The sequence below is a fragment of the Schistocerca serialis genome, chromosome 3 (genome assembly GCF_023864345.2).
Source record: "Schistocerca serialis cubense isolate TAMUIC-IGC-003099 chromosome 3, iqSchSeri2.2, whole genome shotgun sequence".
NCBI lineage: Eukaryota > Metazoa > Arthropoda > Insecta > Orthoptera > Acrididae > Schistocerca > Schistocerca serialis.
This window is the reverse complement of record NC_064640.1, coordinates 875,673,345-875,695,824: the sequence shown is the minus strand read 5'-3', so window position 1 is coordinate 875,695,824 and position 22,480 is coordinate 875,673,345.

Sequence of the window (22,480 nt, the reverse complement as noted above, 5' to 3'; positions counted from 1 at the left end):
CCTTTTCTGAGAGTCCAGTATTTGGTTCCGATGCAGCACTGCAGAATTACTGTAACCCTTCGAATTTCATACAGACGATTAAACACAGAAAATTTTATCGCGATTGAAAACAAAAGCCACAATGTCGACTTCTGTCCAGGGGGAGTGACGTTTTAAAAAGTCTGTGCTTTTAACCTTTCCTGGGAGGCCAGTATTAGATTCTGATGCACCACTGCATATCTACCGCAAACCGTCGACCATCTCATTGACCATAAATCATAGAGATTGCATCGTAATTGTATAGAAAAGGCACAATGCAGACTTATGTCCAGGGGGAGTGACGCTTCGAACAGTCTGAGCTTTGTACCTTTCGTGGGAGTCCAGTATCAGATTCTGATACACCTCTGCAGCATTTCTGTAGCCCTTGGACCTTCACATTGACGATGAAGCACAGAAATTGCATTTGGAGTGAATACAAAATTCACAATGCCGGCTTCTGCCCAGGAGGAGTAATGCTTCAAACAGTGTGTAATTTGAAACTTTCCAGGGAGTCCAGTATTAGATTCCGATGCCCACTGCAGGTTAACTGTATACCTTCTACATTCGTACAGTCAATGAAACACAGAAATTCCATCGGTATTGAATACAAAATAACACAATGCCGACTTTTGTCCAGGGGACGTAACGCATCAAACAGTCTGTGCTTTTCCCTGGGAGTACAATAGTAGATTCCGAAGCACAGCTGCAGCTTTACTGTTACATTAGGACCTTCACATTGACGATCAATCACACAATCTGCATCCGGATTGAATACAAAAGGGACAATGCAAACTTTTGTCCAGGGGTATTAACGCTTTAAACAGTCTGTGCTTTGAACCTTTACTGGGAGTCCAGTAGTAGATTCCGATGCACCGCTCCAGGTTTACTGAAGCCCTTGTACCTTCACATTGACGATGAAACACACAAATAGCATCAGGATAGAATACAAAGGGCGTAATTCCGGCTTCTGTCAAGGGGGAGTAACGCTTCAAACAGTCTGTGTTTTGAACATTTATTGGGAGCCCAGAAGTACATTCCGATGGACCACTGCAGGCTTACTGTAACCCTTGGACCTTCAGATTGACGATGAAAGACAGAAATTGTATTAGGAGTGAATACGAAAAGCACAATACAAACTTGTGACCAGGGGAAGTTACCCTTCAAACAAGTATTAGATTACTATTATCCACGACATGTTTACTGTAACCGTTGGGCCTTCACATTGACGATGAAACAGAAATTGCATCGCGATTGAATACAAAATGCACCATGTCGAATTCTGTCCAGGGGGAGTAACGCTTCATACAGACTGTGATATCAAAGTTTCGTGGGAGTCCTGTATTAGATTTCGATGCACCACTGCAGGTTTACTGTAACCCTTCAACATTCATATAGACGATGAAACACACAAATTGATCGGGATTGAATACAAAAGCCACAATGCCGACCTCTGTCGAGGGGGAGTAACGCATCAAACTGTCTTTGCTCTGAACATTTCCTGGGAGTCCAGTGTTAGATTCTGATGCACCTCTGCAGCTTTACTGTAACCCTTGGACCTTCACATTGTCGATAAAGCACAGAAATTGTATTAGGATTGGATAAAAAGGCATAATACACACTTCTGTCCAGTGGGAGTAACGGATCAAACAGTCTGTGCTTTGAACATTTCCTGGGAGTCCAGTAGTAGATTCCGATGCACCACTGCAGGTTTACTGTAACTCCTGTACCTTCACATAGACGATGGAACACAGAAATTGCATTAGGATTGAATACAAAAGGCACAAAACACACTTGTGTTCAGGGGAGTAGCCCTTCAAACAGTCTGTGATAAAACCTTACTGGGGTGACCAGTATTAGATCATGATTAACCACGACATGATTACTGTAACCCTTAGGCTTTCTCATTGACAATGAACCACAAAAATTGCTTCGGGATTGAATACAAAATGCACAATGACAGATTCTGTAAAGGGGGAGTAACTCTTCATACTGTCGTTGATATGAAAGCTTCCTGAGAGTCCAGTATTAGTTTCCGATGCACCACGGCAGGCTTACTGTATCCCTTTGACGTTCACACTGAGAATGTAACACAGAAATTGCATCGCGATTGAATGCAAAAGGCACAATGCCGACTTTTGTCCAGGGGGAGTAACGCATCAAACTGTCTGTGTTTCAACCTTTCCTGGGAGTCCAGTGGTAGATTCCCATGCACCACTGTAGGTTTACTGTCACTCTTGGACCTTCGTATTGACGATAAATCACAGAGATTGCATCGTGATTGAATAAAAAAGGCACAATGCCGTCTTCAGTCCACGGGGAGCGTCGCTTCAAACAGTATGTTCTTTGAACCTTTCTGGTACTCCAAATTTAGATTCCGATGCACCACTGCAGCTTTACTGTATCCCATGGACCTCCATATTGACGATGAAACACATAAATTGTATCTGGATTCAATACAAAATGCACAATGACTTTTTCTGCCCTGGGGAAGTAAGGATTTATACAGTTTGTGATACGAAAGTTTCTTGGGAGACCAGTAGTAGATTCCGATGCACCACTGTAGGCTTACTGTAACACTTGGACTTTCACATTGACGATGAAACGCAGTAATTGCATTGTCATTGAATACAAAAGGTACAATCCCGAGTTCCGTCCAGAGTGAGTAACACTTCAAACAATCTGTGGTTTGTACCTTTTCTCGGGGTGCAGTATTTGATTCGGATGCACCATTGCAGCATTAAAGTAACCGTTGGACTTTCACATTGATGATGAAACTCACAAACTGTATCCGGGTTGAATACAAAAGGGTCAATGCCAACTTTTGTCCAGGGGGAGTAACGCATCAAACAGTCTGTGCTTTGAACCTTTTCTGGGAGTCCAGTAGTAGATTCCGGTGCACCACTGGTGGTTTACTGTAGCCCTTTTACCTTCACATTGGCGATGAAACATACAATATGAATCGGAATTGAATACAAAATGCACAATGCCGGCTTCTGTCAAGGGGGAGTAACGCTTCAAACAGTCGTTGATTTGAAGTTTTATTGGGAGTCCAGTAGTACATTCTGATGCACCAGAGCAGGCTTACTGTAACCCTTGGACCTTCACATTGACGATGAAACACAGAAATTGCATTAGGATTTAATACAGAAGGCACAATACACACTTGTGTTCAGGGGAGTAACCCCTCATACAACTCGCCGGCCGAAGTGGCCGTGCGGTTAAAGGCGCTGCAGCCTGGAACCGCAAGACCGCTACGGTCGCAGGTTCGAATCCTGCCTCGGGAATGGATGTTTGTGATGTCCTTAGGTTAGTTAGGTTTAACTAGTTCTAAGTTCTAGGGGACTAATGTCCTCAGCAGTTGAGTCCCATAGTGCTCAGGGCCATTTTTTGAACCTCATACAACTTGTGTTAAAAACCTTCCTGGGAGACAAGTATTAGATTATGATTATCCTCGACATGTTTACTGTAACCCTTGGGCCTTCACATTGATGATGAAATACAGAAATTGCATCGGTATTGAATACAAAATGCGTAATGACGATTTCAGTCCAGGGGGACTAACGATTCATACAGTCTGTGATATGAAAGTTTCCTGGGAGACCAGTATTACATTCCGATGAACCACGGCATTCTTACTGGATCCCTTAGACGTTCACACTGACGATGTAACGGGTTTGAATGCAAAAGGCACAATGGCGACTTCTGTCCAGGGGGAGTAAGTCTTCTAACAGTCTGTGTTTCGAGACTTTCCTGGGAGTACCGTATTAGATTCCAATGCACCACTGCAGGTTTACTTTAAACCTTCGACCTTCATATAGACAATGAAACACTGAAATTGCATCGGGATTGAACACAAAATGCACAATAACGACTTGTGTCCAGGTGGAGTAACGTTTCATACAGTCTGTGTTATGAAAGTTTCCTGGGAGACCAGTATTACATTCCGATGCACCAAGGCATTCTTACTGTATCCCTTGGACGTTCACACTGACGATGTAACACAGAAATTGCATCGGGATTGAATACGAAAGCCACAATTCCGACCTCTGTCAAGGGGGAGTAACGCTTCAAACAGTCTGTGCTTTAAACATTTATTGGGAGTCCAGTCGTACATTACAATGCCCAACTCCAGGCTTACTGTAACCCTTGGACCTTCAGATTGTCGATGAAATACAGAAATTGCATCGGACTTGCATACAAAAGGCACAATTCTGACTTACATCCTGAGTTAGTAACACTTCAAACAATCTGTGGTTTTACCTTTCCTGGGAGTCCAGAATTAGATTCCGATGCAACATTGCAGTATTAATGTAACCCTTGGGCCTTAAACTTGACGATGAAACACAGTATTTGCATAGGCATTGAATACCAAAGGCACAATACCGAATTCTGTCCAGGGGGTGTAACGCGTCAATCTGTCTTTGGTTTGAATCTTTCCTGGGAGTCCAGCTGTAGATTCCGATGCACCACTTCAGGTTTACTGTAACCCTTGGACCTTCATATTGACGATAAGTCACAGAAATTGTATCGGGATTGATTACAATAGCCACAATGCCAACTTCTGTTTAGGGGGACTAACGCATCAAACAGCCTCTGCTTTGATCCTTTCCTGGGAGTCCAGTAGTAAATTGCGATGCACAACTGCAGGCTTACTGTAACCCATGGACCTTCACATTGAAAATGAAACACTGAAATTGCATCGGGATTGAATTCATAAGTCACAATGCCATCTTCTGCCAAGGGGGAGTAACGCTTCAAACAGTCTGTGCTTTGAACATTTATTGGGAGTCCAGTAGTATATTCCGATGCACCACTCCAGACTCACTGTAAACCTTGGACTTTCACATGGACGATGAAACACAGAAATTGCATTAGGATTGAATACAGAAGGCACAATACACATTTTTGTGCAGGGGGAGTACCACTTCTTATAGTCTGTGCTAAAAACTTTCTTGGGAAACCAGTGTTAGATTATGATGCAATACGGCATATTTACTGGATCCCTTGTGCCTTCACATTGACGATAAAACAGAGAAATTGCATTAGAATTGAATATAAAAGGCAAATTGACGGCTTCTGTCCAGGGTAAGTAACGCCTCATGCAGTCTGTGATATGGAAGTTTCCTGGGCGACCAGTATTAGATTTGGATGCACCATGGCGTGATTACTGTTTCCCTTGGACGTTCACATTGACGATGAAACACAGAAATTGCATCGGGATTGAAGACAAAAAGCACAATGCCGACTTCTGTCCAGGAGGAGTGACGTTTCAAACAGTATGTAATTTGAAATTTTCTTTTGAGTCCAGCATTAGATTCCGATGCACCACTGCATGTTTACTGTAGCTCTTGGACCGTCACATTGGCGATGAAACACACAAATTGAATCGGGATTGAATGCAAAATGCACAATGCCGGCTTCTGTCAAGGGGGAGTAACGCTACAACAGTCTGTGCTTTGAACTTTTATTGGGAGTCCAGTAGTACATTCAGATGCACGAATGCAGGTTTACTGTAACCCTTGGGCCTTCACATTGTCGATGAAATACAGAAATTGCATCGAGATTGAATCCAAACGGCACAATTCCTACTTACGTCCAGAGTGAGTAACGCTTCAAACAATCTGTGGTTTTACCTTTCCTGGGAGTCCAGTATTAGTTTGTGATGCACCAATGCAGCATTAATGTAACCGTTGGACCTTCACATTGACGATGAAACACAGAAATTGCATCGGGTCTGAATACAAAATGCACAATTACGACTTCTGTCCAGGAAGATTAACGTTTCATATAGTCTGTAATATGAAAGTTTCCTGGGAGACCAGTATTAGATTCCGATTCACCACGGCACGCTTACTGTATCCCTTGGACGTTCACACTGACGATGTAACACAGAAATTGCATCGGGATGAATGCAAAAGGCACACTGCCGACTTCCGTCCAGAGTGAATAACGCTTCAAACAGTCTGCGCTTTGAACCTTTCCAGGTAGACCAGTATAAGATTCCGATGAGACACTGCAGCATTAATGTAACCCTTGGATCATAACATTGACGATGAAACCCACAAATTGAATCGGGTTGAATACAAAATGCACAATGGCGGCTTCTGTCAAGGAGAGTAACGCTACAACAGTCCGTGTTTTGAACATTTATTGCGAGTCCAGTAGTACATTCCGATGCACCAATACAGGCTTACCGTAACTATAGGACCTTCACTTTGTCGATGAAATACAGATATTGCATCGGGATTGAATACAAAAGTCATAATTCCGACTTCCGTCCAGAGTGAGTAAAGCTACAAACAATCTGTGGTTTTACCTTTTCTGGGAGTCCTGTATTATATTGCTATGCGCCATTGCACCATTAATGTAACCGTTGGACCTTCACATTGACGATAAAACAAAGAAATTGCATCAGGATTGAATACAAAATGCCCAATGACGACTTCTGTCCAGGAACAGTAACGTTTCATACAGTCTGTGATATGAAAGTTTCCTGGGAGACCAATATAAGATTCCGATTCACGACGGCACTCTTACTGTATCCCTTGGACGTTCACAGTGACGATGTAACACAGAACTTGCATCGGGATTGATTTCAAAAGGCACATGGCGATTTCTGTCCAGGGGGAGTAACTCTTCTAACAGTCTGTACTATGAAACATTCCTGGGAGTCCAGTATTAGATTCTGAGGCACCACTGTAAGTTTACTCTAACCCTTCGACCTTCATATAGACAACGAAACATAGAAATTGCATCGGGATTGAATACAAAAACCACATTGCAGATTTCTGTTCAGGGAAATTACGCATCAGACTTTCTGTGCTTTGAACGTTTCCTGGGAGTCCAATAGTAGGTTCCGATGCACAACTGCATATTTACTGTAACACTTGAACCTTCTTATTGACAATAAATCACAGAGATAGCATCGTGATTGTATACAAATAGGACCATGCCGACTTCTGTCCAGGAGAAGTGACGCTTTTGACAGCCTATTCTTTGAAGTTTTCCTGGGAGTCCAGTAGTAGATTCTGATGCACCTCTGCAGCTTTACTGTAACCCTTGGACCGTCACATTGACGATGAAGCACAGGAATTGCATTAGCATTGAATGTAAAAGGCACAACACACTAGTGTCCAGGTGGAGTAACGCTTCAATCAGTCTGTGATATGAAACTTTCCTGGGAGACCAGTATTAGATTATGATTAACCACGACATGTTTACTGTAATCCCTGGGGCCTCCACATCGACGATGAAACACAGAAATTGCGTCGGGATTAAATACACAATGCACAATGCCGAATTGCATACAGGAGGTGTAACGTTTCAAACAGTGTGTAGTTTGAAATTATCCTGATAGTCTAGTATTAGATTCCGATGCACGACTGCAGGTTTACTGTTACCCTAGGAGCTTCACATTGACGATGAAACACAGAAACAGCATCCCGATTGAATACAAAAGGGACAATGCCAACTTTTAACCAGGGGGAGTAACGCTTCAAAAACTCCGTGCTTTGAACCTTTTCTGGGAGTCCAGCAGTAGATTCCGATGCACCACTGCAGGTTTACTGTATACCTTCTACTTTCATACTGAAGATGAAACACGGAAACTCCATCAGGATTGAACAAAAAATATCACAATGGCGATTTCTGACTAGGGGGAGTAATTCTTCTAACAGTCTGTACTTTGAAACAATTGCGGGGGACCAGTATTAGATTCTGGAGCACCACTGCAGGTTTACAGTAACCCTTCGACCTTCATATAGACAATAAAACACAGAAATTGCATCGGGATTGAATCCAAAAGCCACAATGACGACCTCTCTTCAGGGGGAGTAACGCATCAAACAGTCTGTGCATTGAGCCTTTCCTGGAAGTCCACTAGTATCTTCTGATGCACCACTGCAGGTTTACAGTAACCCTTGGACTTTCACATTGGGGATGAAACAGAAATTGCATTGGGACTGAATATAAAATTCACAATGCCAGCTACTTTCCAGGGGGAGTTACGCTTCAAACAGTTTGTACTTTGAACCTTTCCTGGGAGCCGATTAGTAGGTTGCGATGCACCACTGCAGGTTTACTGTAACCCTTGGACCTTCACATTGACGATGAAACACAGAAATGGCTTCGGTATTGAATACAAAAGGCACAATGCCGTCTTCTGTCAAGGGGGAGGAACGCTTCAAACAGTCTGTGTTTTGAACATTTATTGCGTGTCGAATAGTACATTCCTATGCACCACTCCAGACTTACTGTAACCCTTGGACCTGCTTATTGACGATAAATAACAGAGATTGCATCGCGATTGTATAGAACTAGGACAATGCTGACTTCTGTCCAGGAGGAGTAACGTTTCAAACAGTATGTAATTTGAAACTTTTCTTTGAGTCCAGTATTAGATTTCGATGCACCACTATAGGTTTGGGCCTTCATAGTGACGATGAAAGACTGAAAATGAATCCGGATTGAAGACAGAAGGCACAATGCCGACGTCCGTTTAGAGTGAATAACGCTTCAAACAGTCTATGCTTTGAAGCTTTCCGGGGAGTCCAGTATAAAATTCCGATGCAACATCGCAGCATTACTGAAACCCTTGGATCTTAGCATTGACGATGAAACACAGTAATTGCATCGGGATTGAACATAAAAGCCACAATGCTGACTTCTGTCCAGGGGGAGTAACGCATCAAACTGTCTGTGCTATGAACCTTTCCTGGGAGTCCAGTAGTAGATTCTGATGCAGCTCTGCAGCTTTACTGTAACCCTTGGACCGTCACATTGACGATGAAACACACAAATTGAATCGGGATTGAATACAAAATGCACAATGCCGGCTTCTGTCAAGGGGGAATAACGCTACAAACAGTCAGTGCTTTGAACATTTTTGGGAGTACAGTAGTACATCCCGATGCACCGATGCAGGCTTACCGTGACCCTTGGACCTTCACATTTTCGATGAAATGCGGAAATTGTATCGGGATTGAATACAAAAGGCACAATTCCGACTTCCGTCCAGAGTGAGTATCGCTGTAGACAATCTGTGGTTTTACCATTCCTGGGAGTCCAGTATTCGGTTCCGATACTCCATTGCAGCATATCTGTAACCCTTGGACCTTCACGATAACGATGAAACACAGAAATTGCGTCGGGATTCAATACAAAATGCACAATGCCCATATCTGTCCAGGGGGAGTAATACATCAATCTGACTGTGCTCTGCACCTTTCCTGGGTGTCCAGTAGTAGAATCCGATTCACCACTGCAGAAAAAGCACAATGCCGACTACTGTCCAGAGGGAATAACTCTTCAAATAGTCTTTGCTTTGATTCTTTCCTGGGAGTCCAGTATTACTTTCCGATGGATCACTGCACGTTTACTGTAACCCTTCGACCTTCATATAGACGATGAAACACAGAAATTGCTTCGGAATTGAAAACAAGATATCAATTCCTACTTCCGTCCCGGGGGGTTACGCGTCAACCATTCTTTGCTTTGAACCTCTCCTGGGAGTGAGTACAAAAGTAGATTCCGATGCACCACTGCAGCTTTACTTTTATAACTTGGAACTTAACTTTGACGATGAAACACACCAATTACATGCGTATTGAATACAAAATACACAATTGCAAGTATTGTCCAGGGACAGTAATGTTTCGAACTGTAGGTGCTTAGAACCTTTTCTGGGAGACCAGTTGTAGATTCCAATGCACCACTGCAGGTCCACCATAGCCTTTGGACCCTCACAGTGACTATGAATCTCAGTAATTGCATCGGGATTGAATATAAAAGCACAACGCCGACTTCTGCCCAGGGGGCGTAACGCTTCAAACAGTCTGTGCTTTGAACCGGTTCTGGGAGTCCAGTAATATAATCCGATGCACCACTGCAGCTTTACTGTAAACCTTGAACCTTCACATTGACGATGAAAAATAGAAACTACATCGTGATTGAATAATTAAGGTACAATGCAAACATTTGTCCATGAGGAGTAACGGTTGAAACAGTCTGGACATTGATCATTTATTTTGAGTCCAGTAGTACATTCTGATGCACCATTGCAGGTTTACTGTAACCCTTGGACCTTCACATTGACGATGAAGCACAGGAATTGCATTAGGATTGAATTCAAAAGGCACAATACTCACTTGTGTCCAATAGGAGTAACGCTTCAAAGAGTCTGTGTTAAAAACTTTCCTGGGAGACTAGTATTAGATTATGATTAACCAGGACATATTTGCTGTAATCCGTGGGCCTTCACACTGACGATAAAACACAGACATTGCATCGGGATTGATAACAAAATGCTCAATGACGACTTCTGTCCAGGAGGAGTAACGCTTCATATAGTGGGTAAGTTTCCTTGGGATCCAGTATTAGATTCCGATGCACAACAGCAGTTTCGCTGTATACCTTCTACCTTCATACTGACGATGAAACCCAGAAATTGCATCGGGATTGAATCCAAAAGGCACAATGCCGACTTCTGTCCAGAGGGAGTAACTCTTCAAATAGTCTGTGGTTTGAAACTTTCCTGGGAGTCCAGTATTAGACTCAGATGCGACACTGCAGGTTTACTGTAACCCTTCGACCTTAATATAGACGATGAAACACACAAATTGCATCGGGATTGAATACAAGATATCAGAATGCCGACTTCAGTCCAGGGGGAGTGACGCTTCAAACAGTCTGCGTTTTGAACCTTTCCTGGGAGTCCAGTATTAGATTCTGGTGCACCTCTGCAGCTTTACTGTAACCCTTGGACCTTCACGTTGACGATGAAACACAGAAATGGCATCGGGATTGAATACAAAATGCACAATGCCTACGTATGTCCAGGATGAGTAACGCTTCAAACAGTGTCTAAATTTAAAATTTACTGGTAGTCAGGTATTAGATTCCGAAGCACCACTGCAGGTTTACTGTAATTATGGTCCTTCACATTGGCGATGAAACATAGATATTGTATAGGGATTGAATGCAAAAGGCACAATGCCGACTTCCGTCCAGAGTGAGTAACGCTTCAAACAGTCTGTGCTTTGAACCTTTCCTGGGAGTCCAGTAGTAGATTCAGATGCACCACTGCAGCCTTACTGTGACCATTGGACTATCACATTTATGACGAGATACAGAAACTGGATCGCGATTAAATAAGTAAGGCACAATTCAAACTTTTGTCCAGGAGGAGTAACGCTTCAAACAGGCTGGGATTTGAACTTTTATTTTGAGTCCAGTAGTACATTCCGATCCCCACTGCAGGCTTATCTAATATTTGGACGTTCACATGAAGCATATTAGTTGTATCGGGATTAAATACAAAAGGCACAATGCCGACTTCCGTCCAGAATAAGTCACGCTTCAAACAGTCTGTGCTTTGAACCTTTCCTGGTAGTCCAATATTAGGTTGTGATGTACCTCTGCAACTTTACTGTAACCCTTGGACCTTCACACTGACGATGAAACACAGAAACTGCATTAGGATTCAATACAAAATGTACAATACACACTTGTGTCCAGGGGGAGTAACGCTTTTAGCAATCTGTGTTATAAATTTTCTTGGGAGCCCAGTATTAGAATATGATTCACCACGACAGGGTTATTATAACCCTTGCGCCTTCACATTGACAGTGAAACACAGAAATTGTATCGGGGTGGAATACAAAATGCACAATGACGACTTCCGTCCAGGGTTAGTACGCTTCATACAGTCTGTGATATGAAACTTTCCTGGCAGACCAGTAGTACATTCCGATGCACCATTGCAGACTTACTGTAACCCTTGGACCTTCACACTGACGTTGAAACACAGATATAGCGTCGGGAATGAATACAAAAGACACAATGCAAAATTTTCTCCAGGAGGAGTAACTCTTCAAACAGTCTGTGCTTTGAACCTTTCCTGGGGGTCGGGTAGTAGGTTCCGATGGACCACTGCAGGTTTACTGTAACCCTTGATCTTTCACATTGACCTTGAAACACAGAATTTGCATCAGATTGGAATACATAAGGCAAAATGCAAAGTTCTGTCCAAGGGGAGTAACGCATCAAACAGCCTGTGCCTTGAACCTTACCTGGAAGTCCAGTAGTAGATTCCGATGCACCACTGAAGGCTTATTGTGACCCTTGGACGTTTGCATTGATGATGAAACACTGAGATGCATCGGGATTGATTACAAATGGTACAATGCCGCCTTCTGTACAGAGTGAGTAACGCTTCAAACAATATGTGATTCGAACCTTTCCTCGGACTCCACTACTAGATTCTGATGCACCACTGCAGGCTTATTGTAACCCATGGACCTTCACATTGACGATGAAACACAGAAATTGCATCGGAATAGAATATAAAATATCACAATGCCAACTTCCGTCCAGGGGGATAAACGCTTCAAACAGTCTGTGCCATGAACCTTACCTGAGAGTCCAGGAGTAGATTCAGATGCATCACTGCAGGCTTACTGCCTGTGCTTTGAATCTTTATTGGGAATTCAGTAGTATATTCCGATGCACCACTGCAGGGTTACAGTAACCCTTGGACTTTCGCCGGCCGTGGTGGTGTAGCAGTTCTGGCGCTGCAGTCCGGAACCGCGGCACTGCTACGGTCGCAGGTTCGAATCCTGCCTCGGGCAAGGGTGTGTGTGATGTCCTTAGGTTAGTTAGGTTTAAGTAGTTCTAAGTTCTAGGGGACTTATGACCTAAGATGTTGAGTCCCATAGTGCTCAGAGCCATTTGAACCATTTGAACCTTGGACTTTCACATTGACCTTGAAACACAGAAATTGCATCGGGATGGAATACAACATTCACAATGCCGACTTCTGTCAAAGGGGAGTAACACTTCAAACGGTCTCTGCTTTGAACCTTGCCCTGGAGTCCAGTAGTAGATTCCGACGCACCACTGCAGGCTTAGTGTAATCCTTTGACCTTCACATTGACGGTGAAACACAGAATTTGCTTCTGGATTGAATACAAAGGGCACAATGCCGACTTCTGTCCAGGTGGAGTAACGCTTCAAACAGCCTGTGCCTTTAACCTTTATTGGGAGTCCATTAGTATATTCCGATGTACCACTGCAGGCTTACTGTAACCCTTGGACTTTCACATTGACCTTGAAACACAGAAATTGCATCCGGATGGAATACAACCTTCACAATGCCGACTTCTGTCCAGGGGAGTAACACTTCAAACGGTCTCTGCTTTGAACCTTACCTGGGAGTCCAGTAGTAGATTCCAATGCACCAATGCAGGCTTACTGTAACCCTTGGACCTTCATATTGAAGATGAAACACAGAAATTGCTTCGGGATTGAATACAAAAGGCACAATGCCGACTTCTGTCCAGGGGGAGTAACGCTTCAAACAGCCTGTGCCTTGAACCTTTATTGGGAGTCCATTAGAATATTCCGATGTATCACTGCAGGCTTACTGTAACCCTTGGAGTTTCACATTGACCTTGAAACAGAGAAATTGCATCGGGATGGAATACTAAAGGCACAATGCGTCTTTCATGACCCGCCTTCCAGCTGAAACGTCCAAGCCATGAGATGCAGATACCTTTTTCCCGACATGATTTTCTGAAGCCACTACAAGCAGAATCTCCATTAACTTTTCAAGAAGACACATTTGGACGATCCGCCAATCATAAGGCGTTAGTAACTCCTGGAATTCTGGTACATAGACTAATTTTATTTAAAAATTAAAAAAAAGTAAATAAGTAAAAGAAAATAAAAATATATATACAGGGTGTTCCACTGATCGTGACCGGTCCAAGTATCTCACAAAATAATCGTCAAACGAAGAAAACTACAAAGAACGAAACTTGTCTAGCTTGAAGGGGAAAACCAGATGGCACTATGGTTGGCCCGCTAGATGGCGCTGCCATAGGTCAAAAGGATCTCAACTGCGTTTTTTAAAATAGGAACCCCCATTTTTTATTACATATTCGTGTAGTACGTAAAGAAATATGAATGTTTTAGTTGGACCACTTTTTTCCCTTTGTGATAGATGGCGCTGTAATAGTCGCAAGTTGATAACAGGAAGGTTTCTTAAATTAAAGTACAGAACGTAGGTAAGTTTGAACATTTTATTTCGGTTGTTCCAATTTGATACATGTACCTTTGTGAACTTATCATTTCTTAGAATGCATGCTGTTACAGCGTGATTACTTGTAAATACCACATTAATGCAATAAATGCTCAAAATTATGTCCATCAACCTCAATGCATTTGGCAATACGTGTAACGACATTCCTCTCAACAGCGAGAAGTTCGCCTTCCGTAATTTTCGCACATGCATTGGCAATGCGCTGACGCATGTTGTCAGGCGTTGTCGGTGGTTCACGATAGTAAATATCCTTCAAACTTTCCCCACAGAAAGAAATCCGGGGCCGTCAGAACCGTTGAACGTGCGGGCCATGGTATGGTGCTTCGACGACCAATTCACCTGTCATGAAACATGCTATTCAATACCGCTTCAACCGCACGCAAGCTATGTGCCGGACATCAATCGTGTTGGAAGTACATCGTCATTCTGTCATCCTGTGAAACATCTTGTAGTAACGTCGGTAGAACATTATGTAGGAAATCAGCATACATTGCACCATTTAGATTGTCATCGATAAAATAGGGCTCAATTATCCTTCCTCCCATAATGCTGCTCCATACATACACCCGCCAAGATCACTGATGTTTCACTTGTCGCAGCCAATGTGGATTTTCCGTTGCCCAATAGTGTATTCTATGCCGATTTGCGTTACCGCTGTTGGTGAATGACGCTTCGTCGCTAAATAGAACGCGTGCAAAAAATCTGTCATCGTCCTGTAATTTCTCTTCTGCCCAGTGGCAAAACTGTACACGACGTTCAAAGTCGTCACCTTGCAATTCCTGGTGCATAGAAGTATGGTACGGGTGCAATCGATGTTGATGTAGCATTCTCAACACCGAAGTTTTTGAGATTCCCGTTTCTCGCGCAATTTGTCTGCTGCTGATGTGCGGATTAGCAAAATAGCACTGAGCACTATGCGACTTAACTTCTGAGGTCATCAGTCTCCTAGAACTTAGAACTACTTAAACCTAACTAACCTAAGGACACCACACACATCCATGCCTGAAGCAGGATTCGAACCTGCAGCCCTAGCGGTTGCGCGGCTCCAGACTGTAGCGCCTAGAGCCGTTCGGCCACTCAGGCCGGCGCGGATTAGCCGCAACAGCAGCTAAAACACCTACTTGGGCATCATCATTTATTGCAGGTCGTGACTGACGTTTCACATGTGGCTGAACACTTCCAGTTTCCTTAAATAACGTAACTATCTGGCGAATGGTCCGGACACTTGGATGAAGTCGTCCAGGATACTGAGCAGTATACATAGCACACACCGTTGGGCATTTTGTTCGCAATAGCCATACATCAACACGATATCGACCTTTTCCGCAATTGGTAAACGGTCCATTTCAAAGCGGGTAATGTATCACGAAGCAAATACCGTCCACACTGTCGGAATGTTATGTGATACCACGTACTTATACGTTTGTGACTGTTACAGTGCCATCTATCACAAAGCGAAAAAAGTGGTCCAACTAAAACATTCGTAATTCTTTATGTACTACACGAATATGTAGTAAATATGGGGGTTTCTATTTAAACAAACGCAGTTGATATCCGTTTGACCTATGGCAGCGCCATCTAGCGGGCCAACCATAGCACCATCTGGTTTTCCCCTTCAAGCTAGACGAGTTTCGTTCATTGTAGTTTTTTCGTTTGACGCTTATTCCGTGAGATACTTGGCCCAGTCACTATCAAAGGGACCACCCTGTATATAAACGGAAAGAAAACAAAAAATAAAATAAAAATGCAATAAAATAAACTAGACAAAAACAAGCCCATACACAACTACTTTCATTTTCATTGCTACTCTCTATGTTCTTCCCCCTTACTTTCTTCTTTTCCTACACCCTTCTAGTAATAGGTTAGTTCTTTTGGGATAGGCCTAGATAGGCGCCAACGCCTGAAGAGGTGCAATTTTTTTTTTTTTTTTTTTTTTTGTTATGACACAAGTGGCGATGGGAAGAAGATTTTCTTTTGTAGCTTTTCCTTTCTTGTCCAGGGGCGAAAAAGAAAACAATAAAAAGAAGGTGGTCCAGTTGTTATCACAACTGCCTAGTAAGCAGGAGATCCCTTGTCGAATCCCAGTCTGGCACACATATTCGCTCATTGCCGCTGATTCCACATAAAGTCCCAATTCAGCTGACATCAATAGTTTCTTTTCTTTCTTTCTACCCCCTCCACCTTCAGTTTACATAATATTTGTCACAGCTACGGATTCCACTTACTGTCTGTCATTTTGGTCATTTCTGAAAGAACAGTCACCATGCGTTCATATAACTGATTCGTATCCATCACCTTCAGTGCAGATGCACAATTACGCTCAACCTTCTGCAGGAATCTCAAAATAGCGAGCATGGAGGACATGGACGGAGACTGCATATAGATGGCACTGGGTTGGAGTGTGGTTTGGCCAGAAGGTGTGCGGAGATAGTCTGTGCAGTCATGATAAACACTGTGTGCGCGTGGTGCAGTTGTTAATGCAACTGCCTAGTCAGCAGAATATTCAATGTTGAATTTTTCAGCACATATTTTTGCTCATCGCCTCTGATTCCACATAAATTCCCAATGCAGCTGACATCAATAGTTCCTCCTTTTCCTTTTTGTTCTCCCCCCTTTACCTTCAATTTACATAATGTGTTTTACAGCTGCAGATCCCATGTGGTGTCTGTCCTTTCCAATGTGTCCGAAAGAATGGATACTATGCATTCATATAACTGACTCACTTGATGCGTAATGAGTCTTCTACCTTCAGTGTGGATGCACAATTACGTTCAACCTTCTGCGGAAATATAAGAGTAGCGAACATGGATGACATGGATGGGGACTGCAGTTAGGTGGCACTCCATGGGAGTGTGGGTTAGCCGGTATGTGTGCTGAGACAGCCACGCAATCGCGATGAACAATGTGTCTGGGTGGCGCAATTTCTAAAGCAAGTGCCTAGTAAACAATAGAGTCTTGGTTTGGCACACATTTTCTTTCATCGCTGCTGATTTCGCATAAAGCCCTAATGCAGCTGACATCAATAGTTCCATTCCTTTCTCTTTTACATAATGTGTATCACAGCTGCGAATTCTATGTGGTGTCTGTTCTTTCAGACATGTCCAAAGGAGCAGACAATACTCATTCATATTAACGTCGTACATATCCGTAACGAAAAATGTGATACTGAATGGCAGATTGTATGCCGATAATTCTAATTTTCGGTTGCGGGATAAAATTTGCCCCGTATCATTACTGGATGATGATGAAAGAGTCTTGTTTCATGAATTACGGCTACAGTGCTGTATGTGACATTTGATTCATATTCATGTGGGACAATTGTGCATGAACTCAAGCTGAATGGCCATGTAAGCAAGCTGTATAGACAAAACAGCTGCTTCAGAAAGATGGCTACAATTACTATGTTACCGATACATCAAAAGAGAGATGGGTCTGCACTAATAAAACAATTAGTTGCTCCATGTTCGGAAGATGTGCTGAATCCGCAACCCTCTACCTTTTTTTAATGAAGATCGCTCAAGTTGGCATTGATAACTTTATTGCGTCGACTACCGGTTTCGTATTTTACATCAGGCCGTTTTTAAGTTCTTCGGAAGAATTTTGTGCAGTGCGGCAACGTGGACGCAATAGTTTCCAACAGCAACTGGAGTGGTTTTCATTAAATGAATAAGAAAACTGTATTTTCTTTCGAGTCCAACGATCGCGAAAATGTTTTTACTTCTCTGATCCTTTACTATCGCAGGCTGCTGTCAACTGTTTCAAAATTCCAACCGACGTTCACCACTCCAGCGGTAGGCCTTAGGTACTTGTGCTGGGACAGGTGCTACTTACGTAACGTAGAACCATGTTTATGGAAATAACTATGTACGCAATGGCTTTGTTTGTCACTGCTTGGGGTGTTTTCTTTTCGTGCAAAAGATTTAAAATTATTCTCCAATATTTCTTGGGTCAGCCAAGGGACCAAAAGCCCCAAGAAGACACACATCCAAATGAAGAAGAAAAAAGGGAATGAGTTTTTCTTTTACTACTACGTTATGGAAGGTAAGTAGGTCTATAAAAAACCGCACAATTCACACAGTCCTGTCAGTAAAGCATTCTCTGCTGTACTTCTCACCCACATTCAAGTACTCTTCCTATTTGAAATAGGGCCAGGTAAATTCACGTAGTTGCAGATGCGTCAAGGATATGTATTTATGAGATTTCTGTTTACTGCAGATGTTTATGTGTAGTTTCATCATGTATTCATCATGATCTTGGAAGCAGTTTATGACACTAACATCTATGAGTCACTGTTGAAATCAGTCAATTCATACAAATACTTGGGTATAACTCTTTGTAGGGACATGAAATTAAACGATCATGTAAGCTCGGTCATGGGTAAAGCAGGTGGCAGGCTTTTGGTTATTGGTAGAATACTAGGGAAATGTAGTCAGCCTACTAAAGACACACTAATAGCTTATAAATCACTCGTGTAACCTACCATAGAATATTACTCATGTATATGGAACCTGTATACAAAATACAACTAACAGGTGGTAATGAACGTATACAGATGATGGCAGCAGGAATGGTCACAGATTTGCTTTATCTCTATGAATGTCACAGAGATGTTGAAAGAACTGAACTGGTAGATCCTTGAGGATAGACATCAAGTAGCCCACAGAAGTCTGCTTACAAAGTTTTGAGAAGAGGCTTTAAATGATGGCCTGAAGAATATACTACAATCCATTGCTTATCACTCGTATAGTGCTCGTGAGGACAAACTTATCGATTAAGTACGGCACACACAGTGGAATTTCAAGAGTCATTCTTCCCACATTACATGTGTGAGTGGAACAGTCAAAAGCCCTAGTAACTGGTGTTGGTATGATGGGACATACCCTCTGTCATGCAGTTAGCAGTGGTTCACAGTGTATGAATATAGATTTTAGTACCATACAATTCCGCTGCCCATACATAGGTGCAAATTTTAATCTAACTACAGATATTAAATACTATGCCACACCAGGCTCACAGCCAGTTAGATGCAGTGCATCAAAAGCAGAAGAGAACATCATGCAGATGTTTTTACACTTATTTGTTTAGTTGTTCAGTAATATAAAAATTATTTTCATTACTGTCTCTAACATGGAACTTAATAATATTTGATCATGTCAATAGCCACTTTTTGTCATAACAGTACTGGTTACAATGCACCAGGATCCTGCTGCCATTATTATTTAAAGTTATGATTTTCTTCAACTGCCTTGAAAAGTATTAATTTATCATTGGTATCCAATTACTGTTATGATATTTCGTCTCTTATTTACTCTGCAAGCAGTGTGTGAGCTTTACAGAGGTAGCCAATGGAGTTAGAGCAAATATGAATCATCCAGATCAATATATGAGGTATTTTAAGATCATGAGAATCTACCTTCAGTGAGGGGATAAATGACATATAAAGTTTTCTCTCACCACATACTACCACCACTCATCCTGTCCCAGCAGGCCACTGCGGCCAAGCGGTTCAAAGTGCTTCATTCCGGAACCGTGCTGGTGCTAAGGTCACAGGTTCGAATCCTGCCTCGGGCATGGATATGTGTGATGTCCTTAGGTTAGTTAGGTTTAAGTAGTTCTAAGTTTAGGGGACTGATGGCCTCACATGTTAAGTCCCATAGTGCTCAGAACCATTTGAACTATTTTTGAACCATCCAGTCCCACGCACTTACAAACAAACACACATATTCATTTCTGTTTAAGAAATACACTTTTACGTGATAACTCCCTGGCAGACACCATCTCTAATATGCACCACCATACCATGCAGAATTGCAACTCTCCATTTTAGGAATCTGATATGTGTCATTTACTTCAAAACATTGCTAAAATCATCTTCAAGAGCGTTTCAGCTACAACTAAGAAGCTAATTTAGCGTCCCACTGTCATTGAGTTCATCAGAAAAGGAGTCAGCTTAGTTGTAGAAGCGTGGAGAAACAGAACAACTATAGCTTAGATGAAGGATTTCTCAGTGTGAGATAATGACATAGATGTTTCCCCCTAAGTATTGCAACAGTTACATGTTCTGTCATGTTTTAACCATTGGTTGTGGGAAATGAATGCTAGAAATGTGATCTTATGCCACTCAAAACTGATAGAAAATCAGATGCTGTCTAATTAGTGTCTTCATAATTGATTTTATAGACCTAATGTAATGATAAAGGCTACTTTCAACACTAATAGTAGTGGGAATGAGAGAATTCTAACCAATTTTAGCTATAAGTAGCCTGTAATCAAACCCCATTCTTATCTACTATTGAACAAGTGCACTTCTGACCTAGTGTAGGTACTGCTCAAGCAAGTAATGCAATGTGTCGCTGACACTGCCCAAGGAAGTGTTCAGAATCTCTGTCAGTTTATTTAATGATCAACAGTTTTCTTTTATTTAGTTTTGATGAGACAGATTAATTAAACCCTGTAAATGGAGTTTTCACTGCAGTGGTGTTACATTCACGCTGCTACATGTTGCTGAAGTAGTCCTTCCTAAATAAACTATTGCTGTGACACAGTTATGTGCCTTTTACATATGGGTGTGACATTGTACTTTAATTGGTGTAGACTTCAACACTTCACTGTACAAATTATGATGTCTGAATATATTCCTAATGATAAATGTCCTTCTTTATCCAGCAAAGGACAGATTATGAAAGAAATGAATGAATATATGCATCAGTTCAAAGTTTAATTGAAATAATTTTATGTTCACGTCCCCCACTGAAGTGTAATGTGAGGAACGTTAGGATGTTCTTGGCATATTCAGTGAAAATTAGTTTTAGAATTTACTGAAACAGATTTATTATAGACAGATAATTGGTCACATTTTCATGCATCTACTAATTGACATGATTTTTTTTTTTCTGCAGGGAAACAAAAGTATCACCACTAAAACAACATTTTTTCCCATTTCATCTATCCATTGTCAGCCTCATCTGGATACATTGTACACTGCGTATTAATCTGGTAGAGGCTTCATTATCATTTTCTTAGCAATTTTTCTAATGAAGGATGTTAAAGAAAATGAAAACTGCTTTACATCTTTTAATACAAACATGACTAATTTGAGAGTGTAGAAATTCCTGCAGATTCTTTAAAACTTTCACAAGTACATAGGTTTTAATCAATTCTTTTAACTCTGACTGACCTTAGAAAACCAACTTTATGTGTCAACTTACAGTAAGTTATTTCGTTTTTATTGGTACTCCAAATTGAGAGTCACTTTTATGAAGTGTTCAGTTGAAGCGCATCCTATGATGGAAGTTACTTTTACAGTAGTGGATTTTGTTAGGCACCCATTTTGGAAATAAATTGACATTGACATATACTGATGAGTCAGAACATTATGACCACATAACTAAAAGCCGGTATGTCCACCGTTGGCGTTGATAACAACAATGATGCGTTGTGGTATGGAATCAAGGAGGCCTTGCTAGATCGCTGGAGGGATCTGGCACCATGTCAGCACACGCAAGTCACCTAATTCCCGTAAATTACTGGGATGGGGCGGTGCGATGTCCTCCTACGCCTCATTCAAACACATCCTGGATTTGTTTGATCGGGCTCACATCTGGCAAGTTGGGGGGGCCAGCATGCTAACTGGAAATCGCTACTGTGTTCCTCAGACAACTCTGTCACACTCCTGGCATTGTGACATGGCACATTATCTTGCTGGAAAATGCCACTGCTGTCAGGAAACACGATTGTCATCAAGCAGTGTGCGTGGTCTGCAACCAGTGTATGTTAATCCTTGGCCATCATGATGCCTTGCACCAGCTCAACTGGACCCGTGGATGCCCACGTGAATATACCCCAGAGCATAAAGGAGCTGTCACCGCCCTGTCTTGATCCTGCAGTACAGCTGTCAAGAAGCTGTTCCCCTGGAAGATGAGTGATTTGTGCTCTCCCATTAGCATGATGAAGATGGTATCAGGATTCATAAGCATCAGATCTCTGCCACTGCCCCAGCATCCAGTACCAATGATCACGTATCTATTTCAGTTTCAGTTGTCGACATCATGATGTTAACATTGGCAAAAGTATGTGTCGTCGGCTGCAGACTCCCATCATTGAGAGTGTCCAGTGCACTGTGTGTTCAGACACACTTGTATTCTGCCCAGTATTAAAGTTCTGGTGTTAGTTCCGCCACAGTCCACCATGTGTCCTATTTTACCAGTATGCCCAGCCCATGACACCTGACACCTGTAATGAGGGGTGGTCGCCCAACCGCACAGTGTCTGGATGTGAATTTACCTTGGTTTTGCCACATGTTAAAGACACTCACCACAACACTCCTCAAACACCTGGCAAGTTATGCAGTTTCTGAAATGCTCA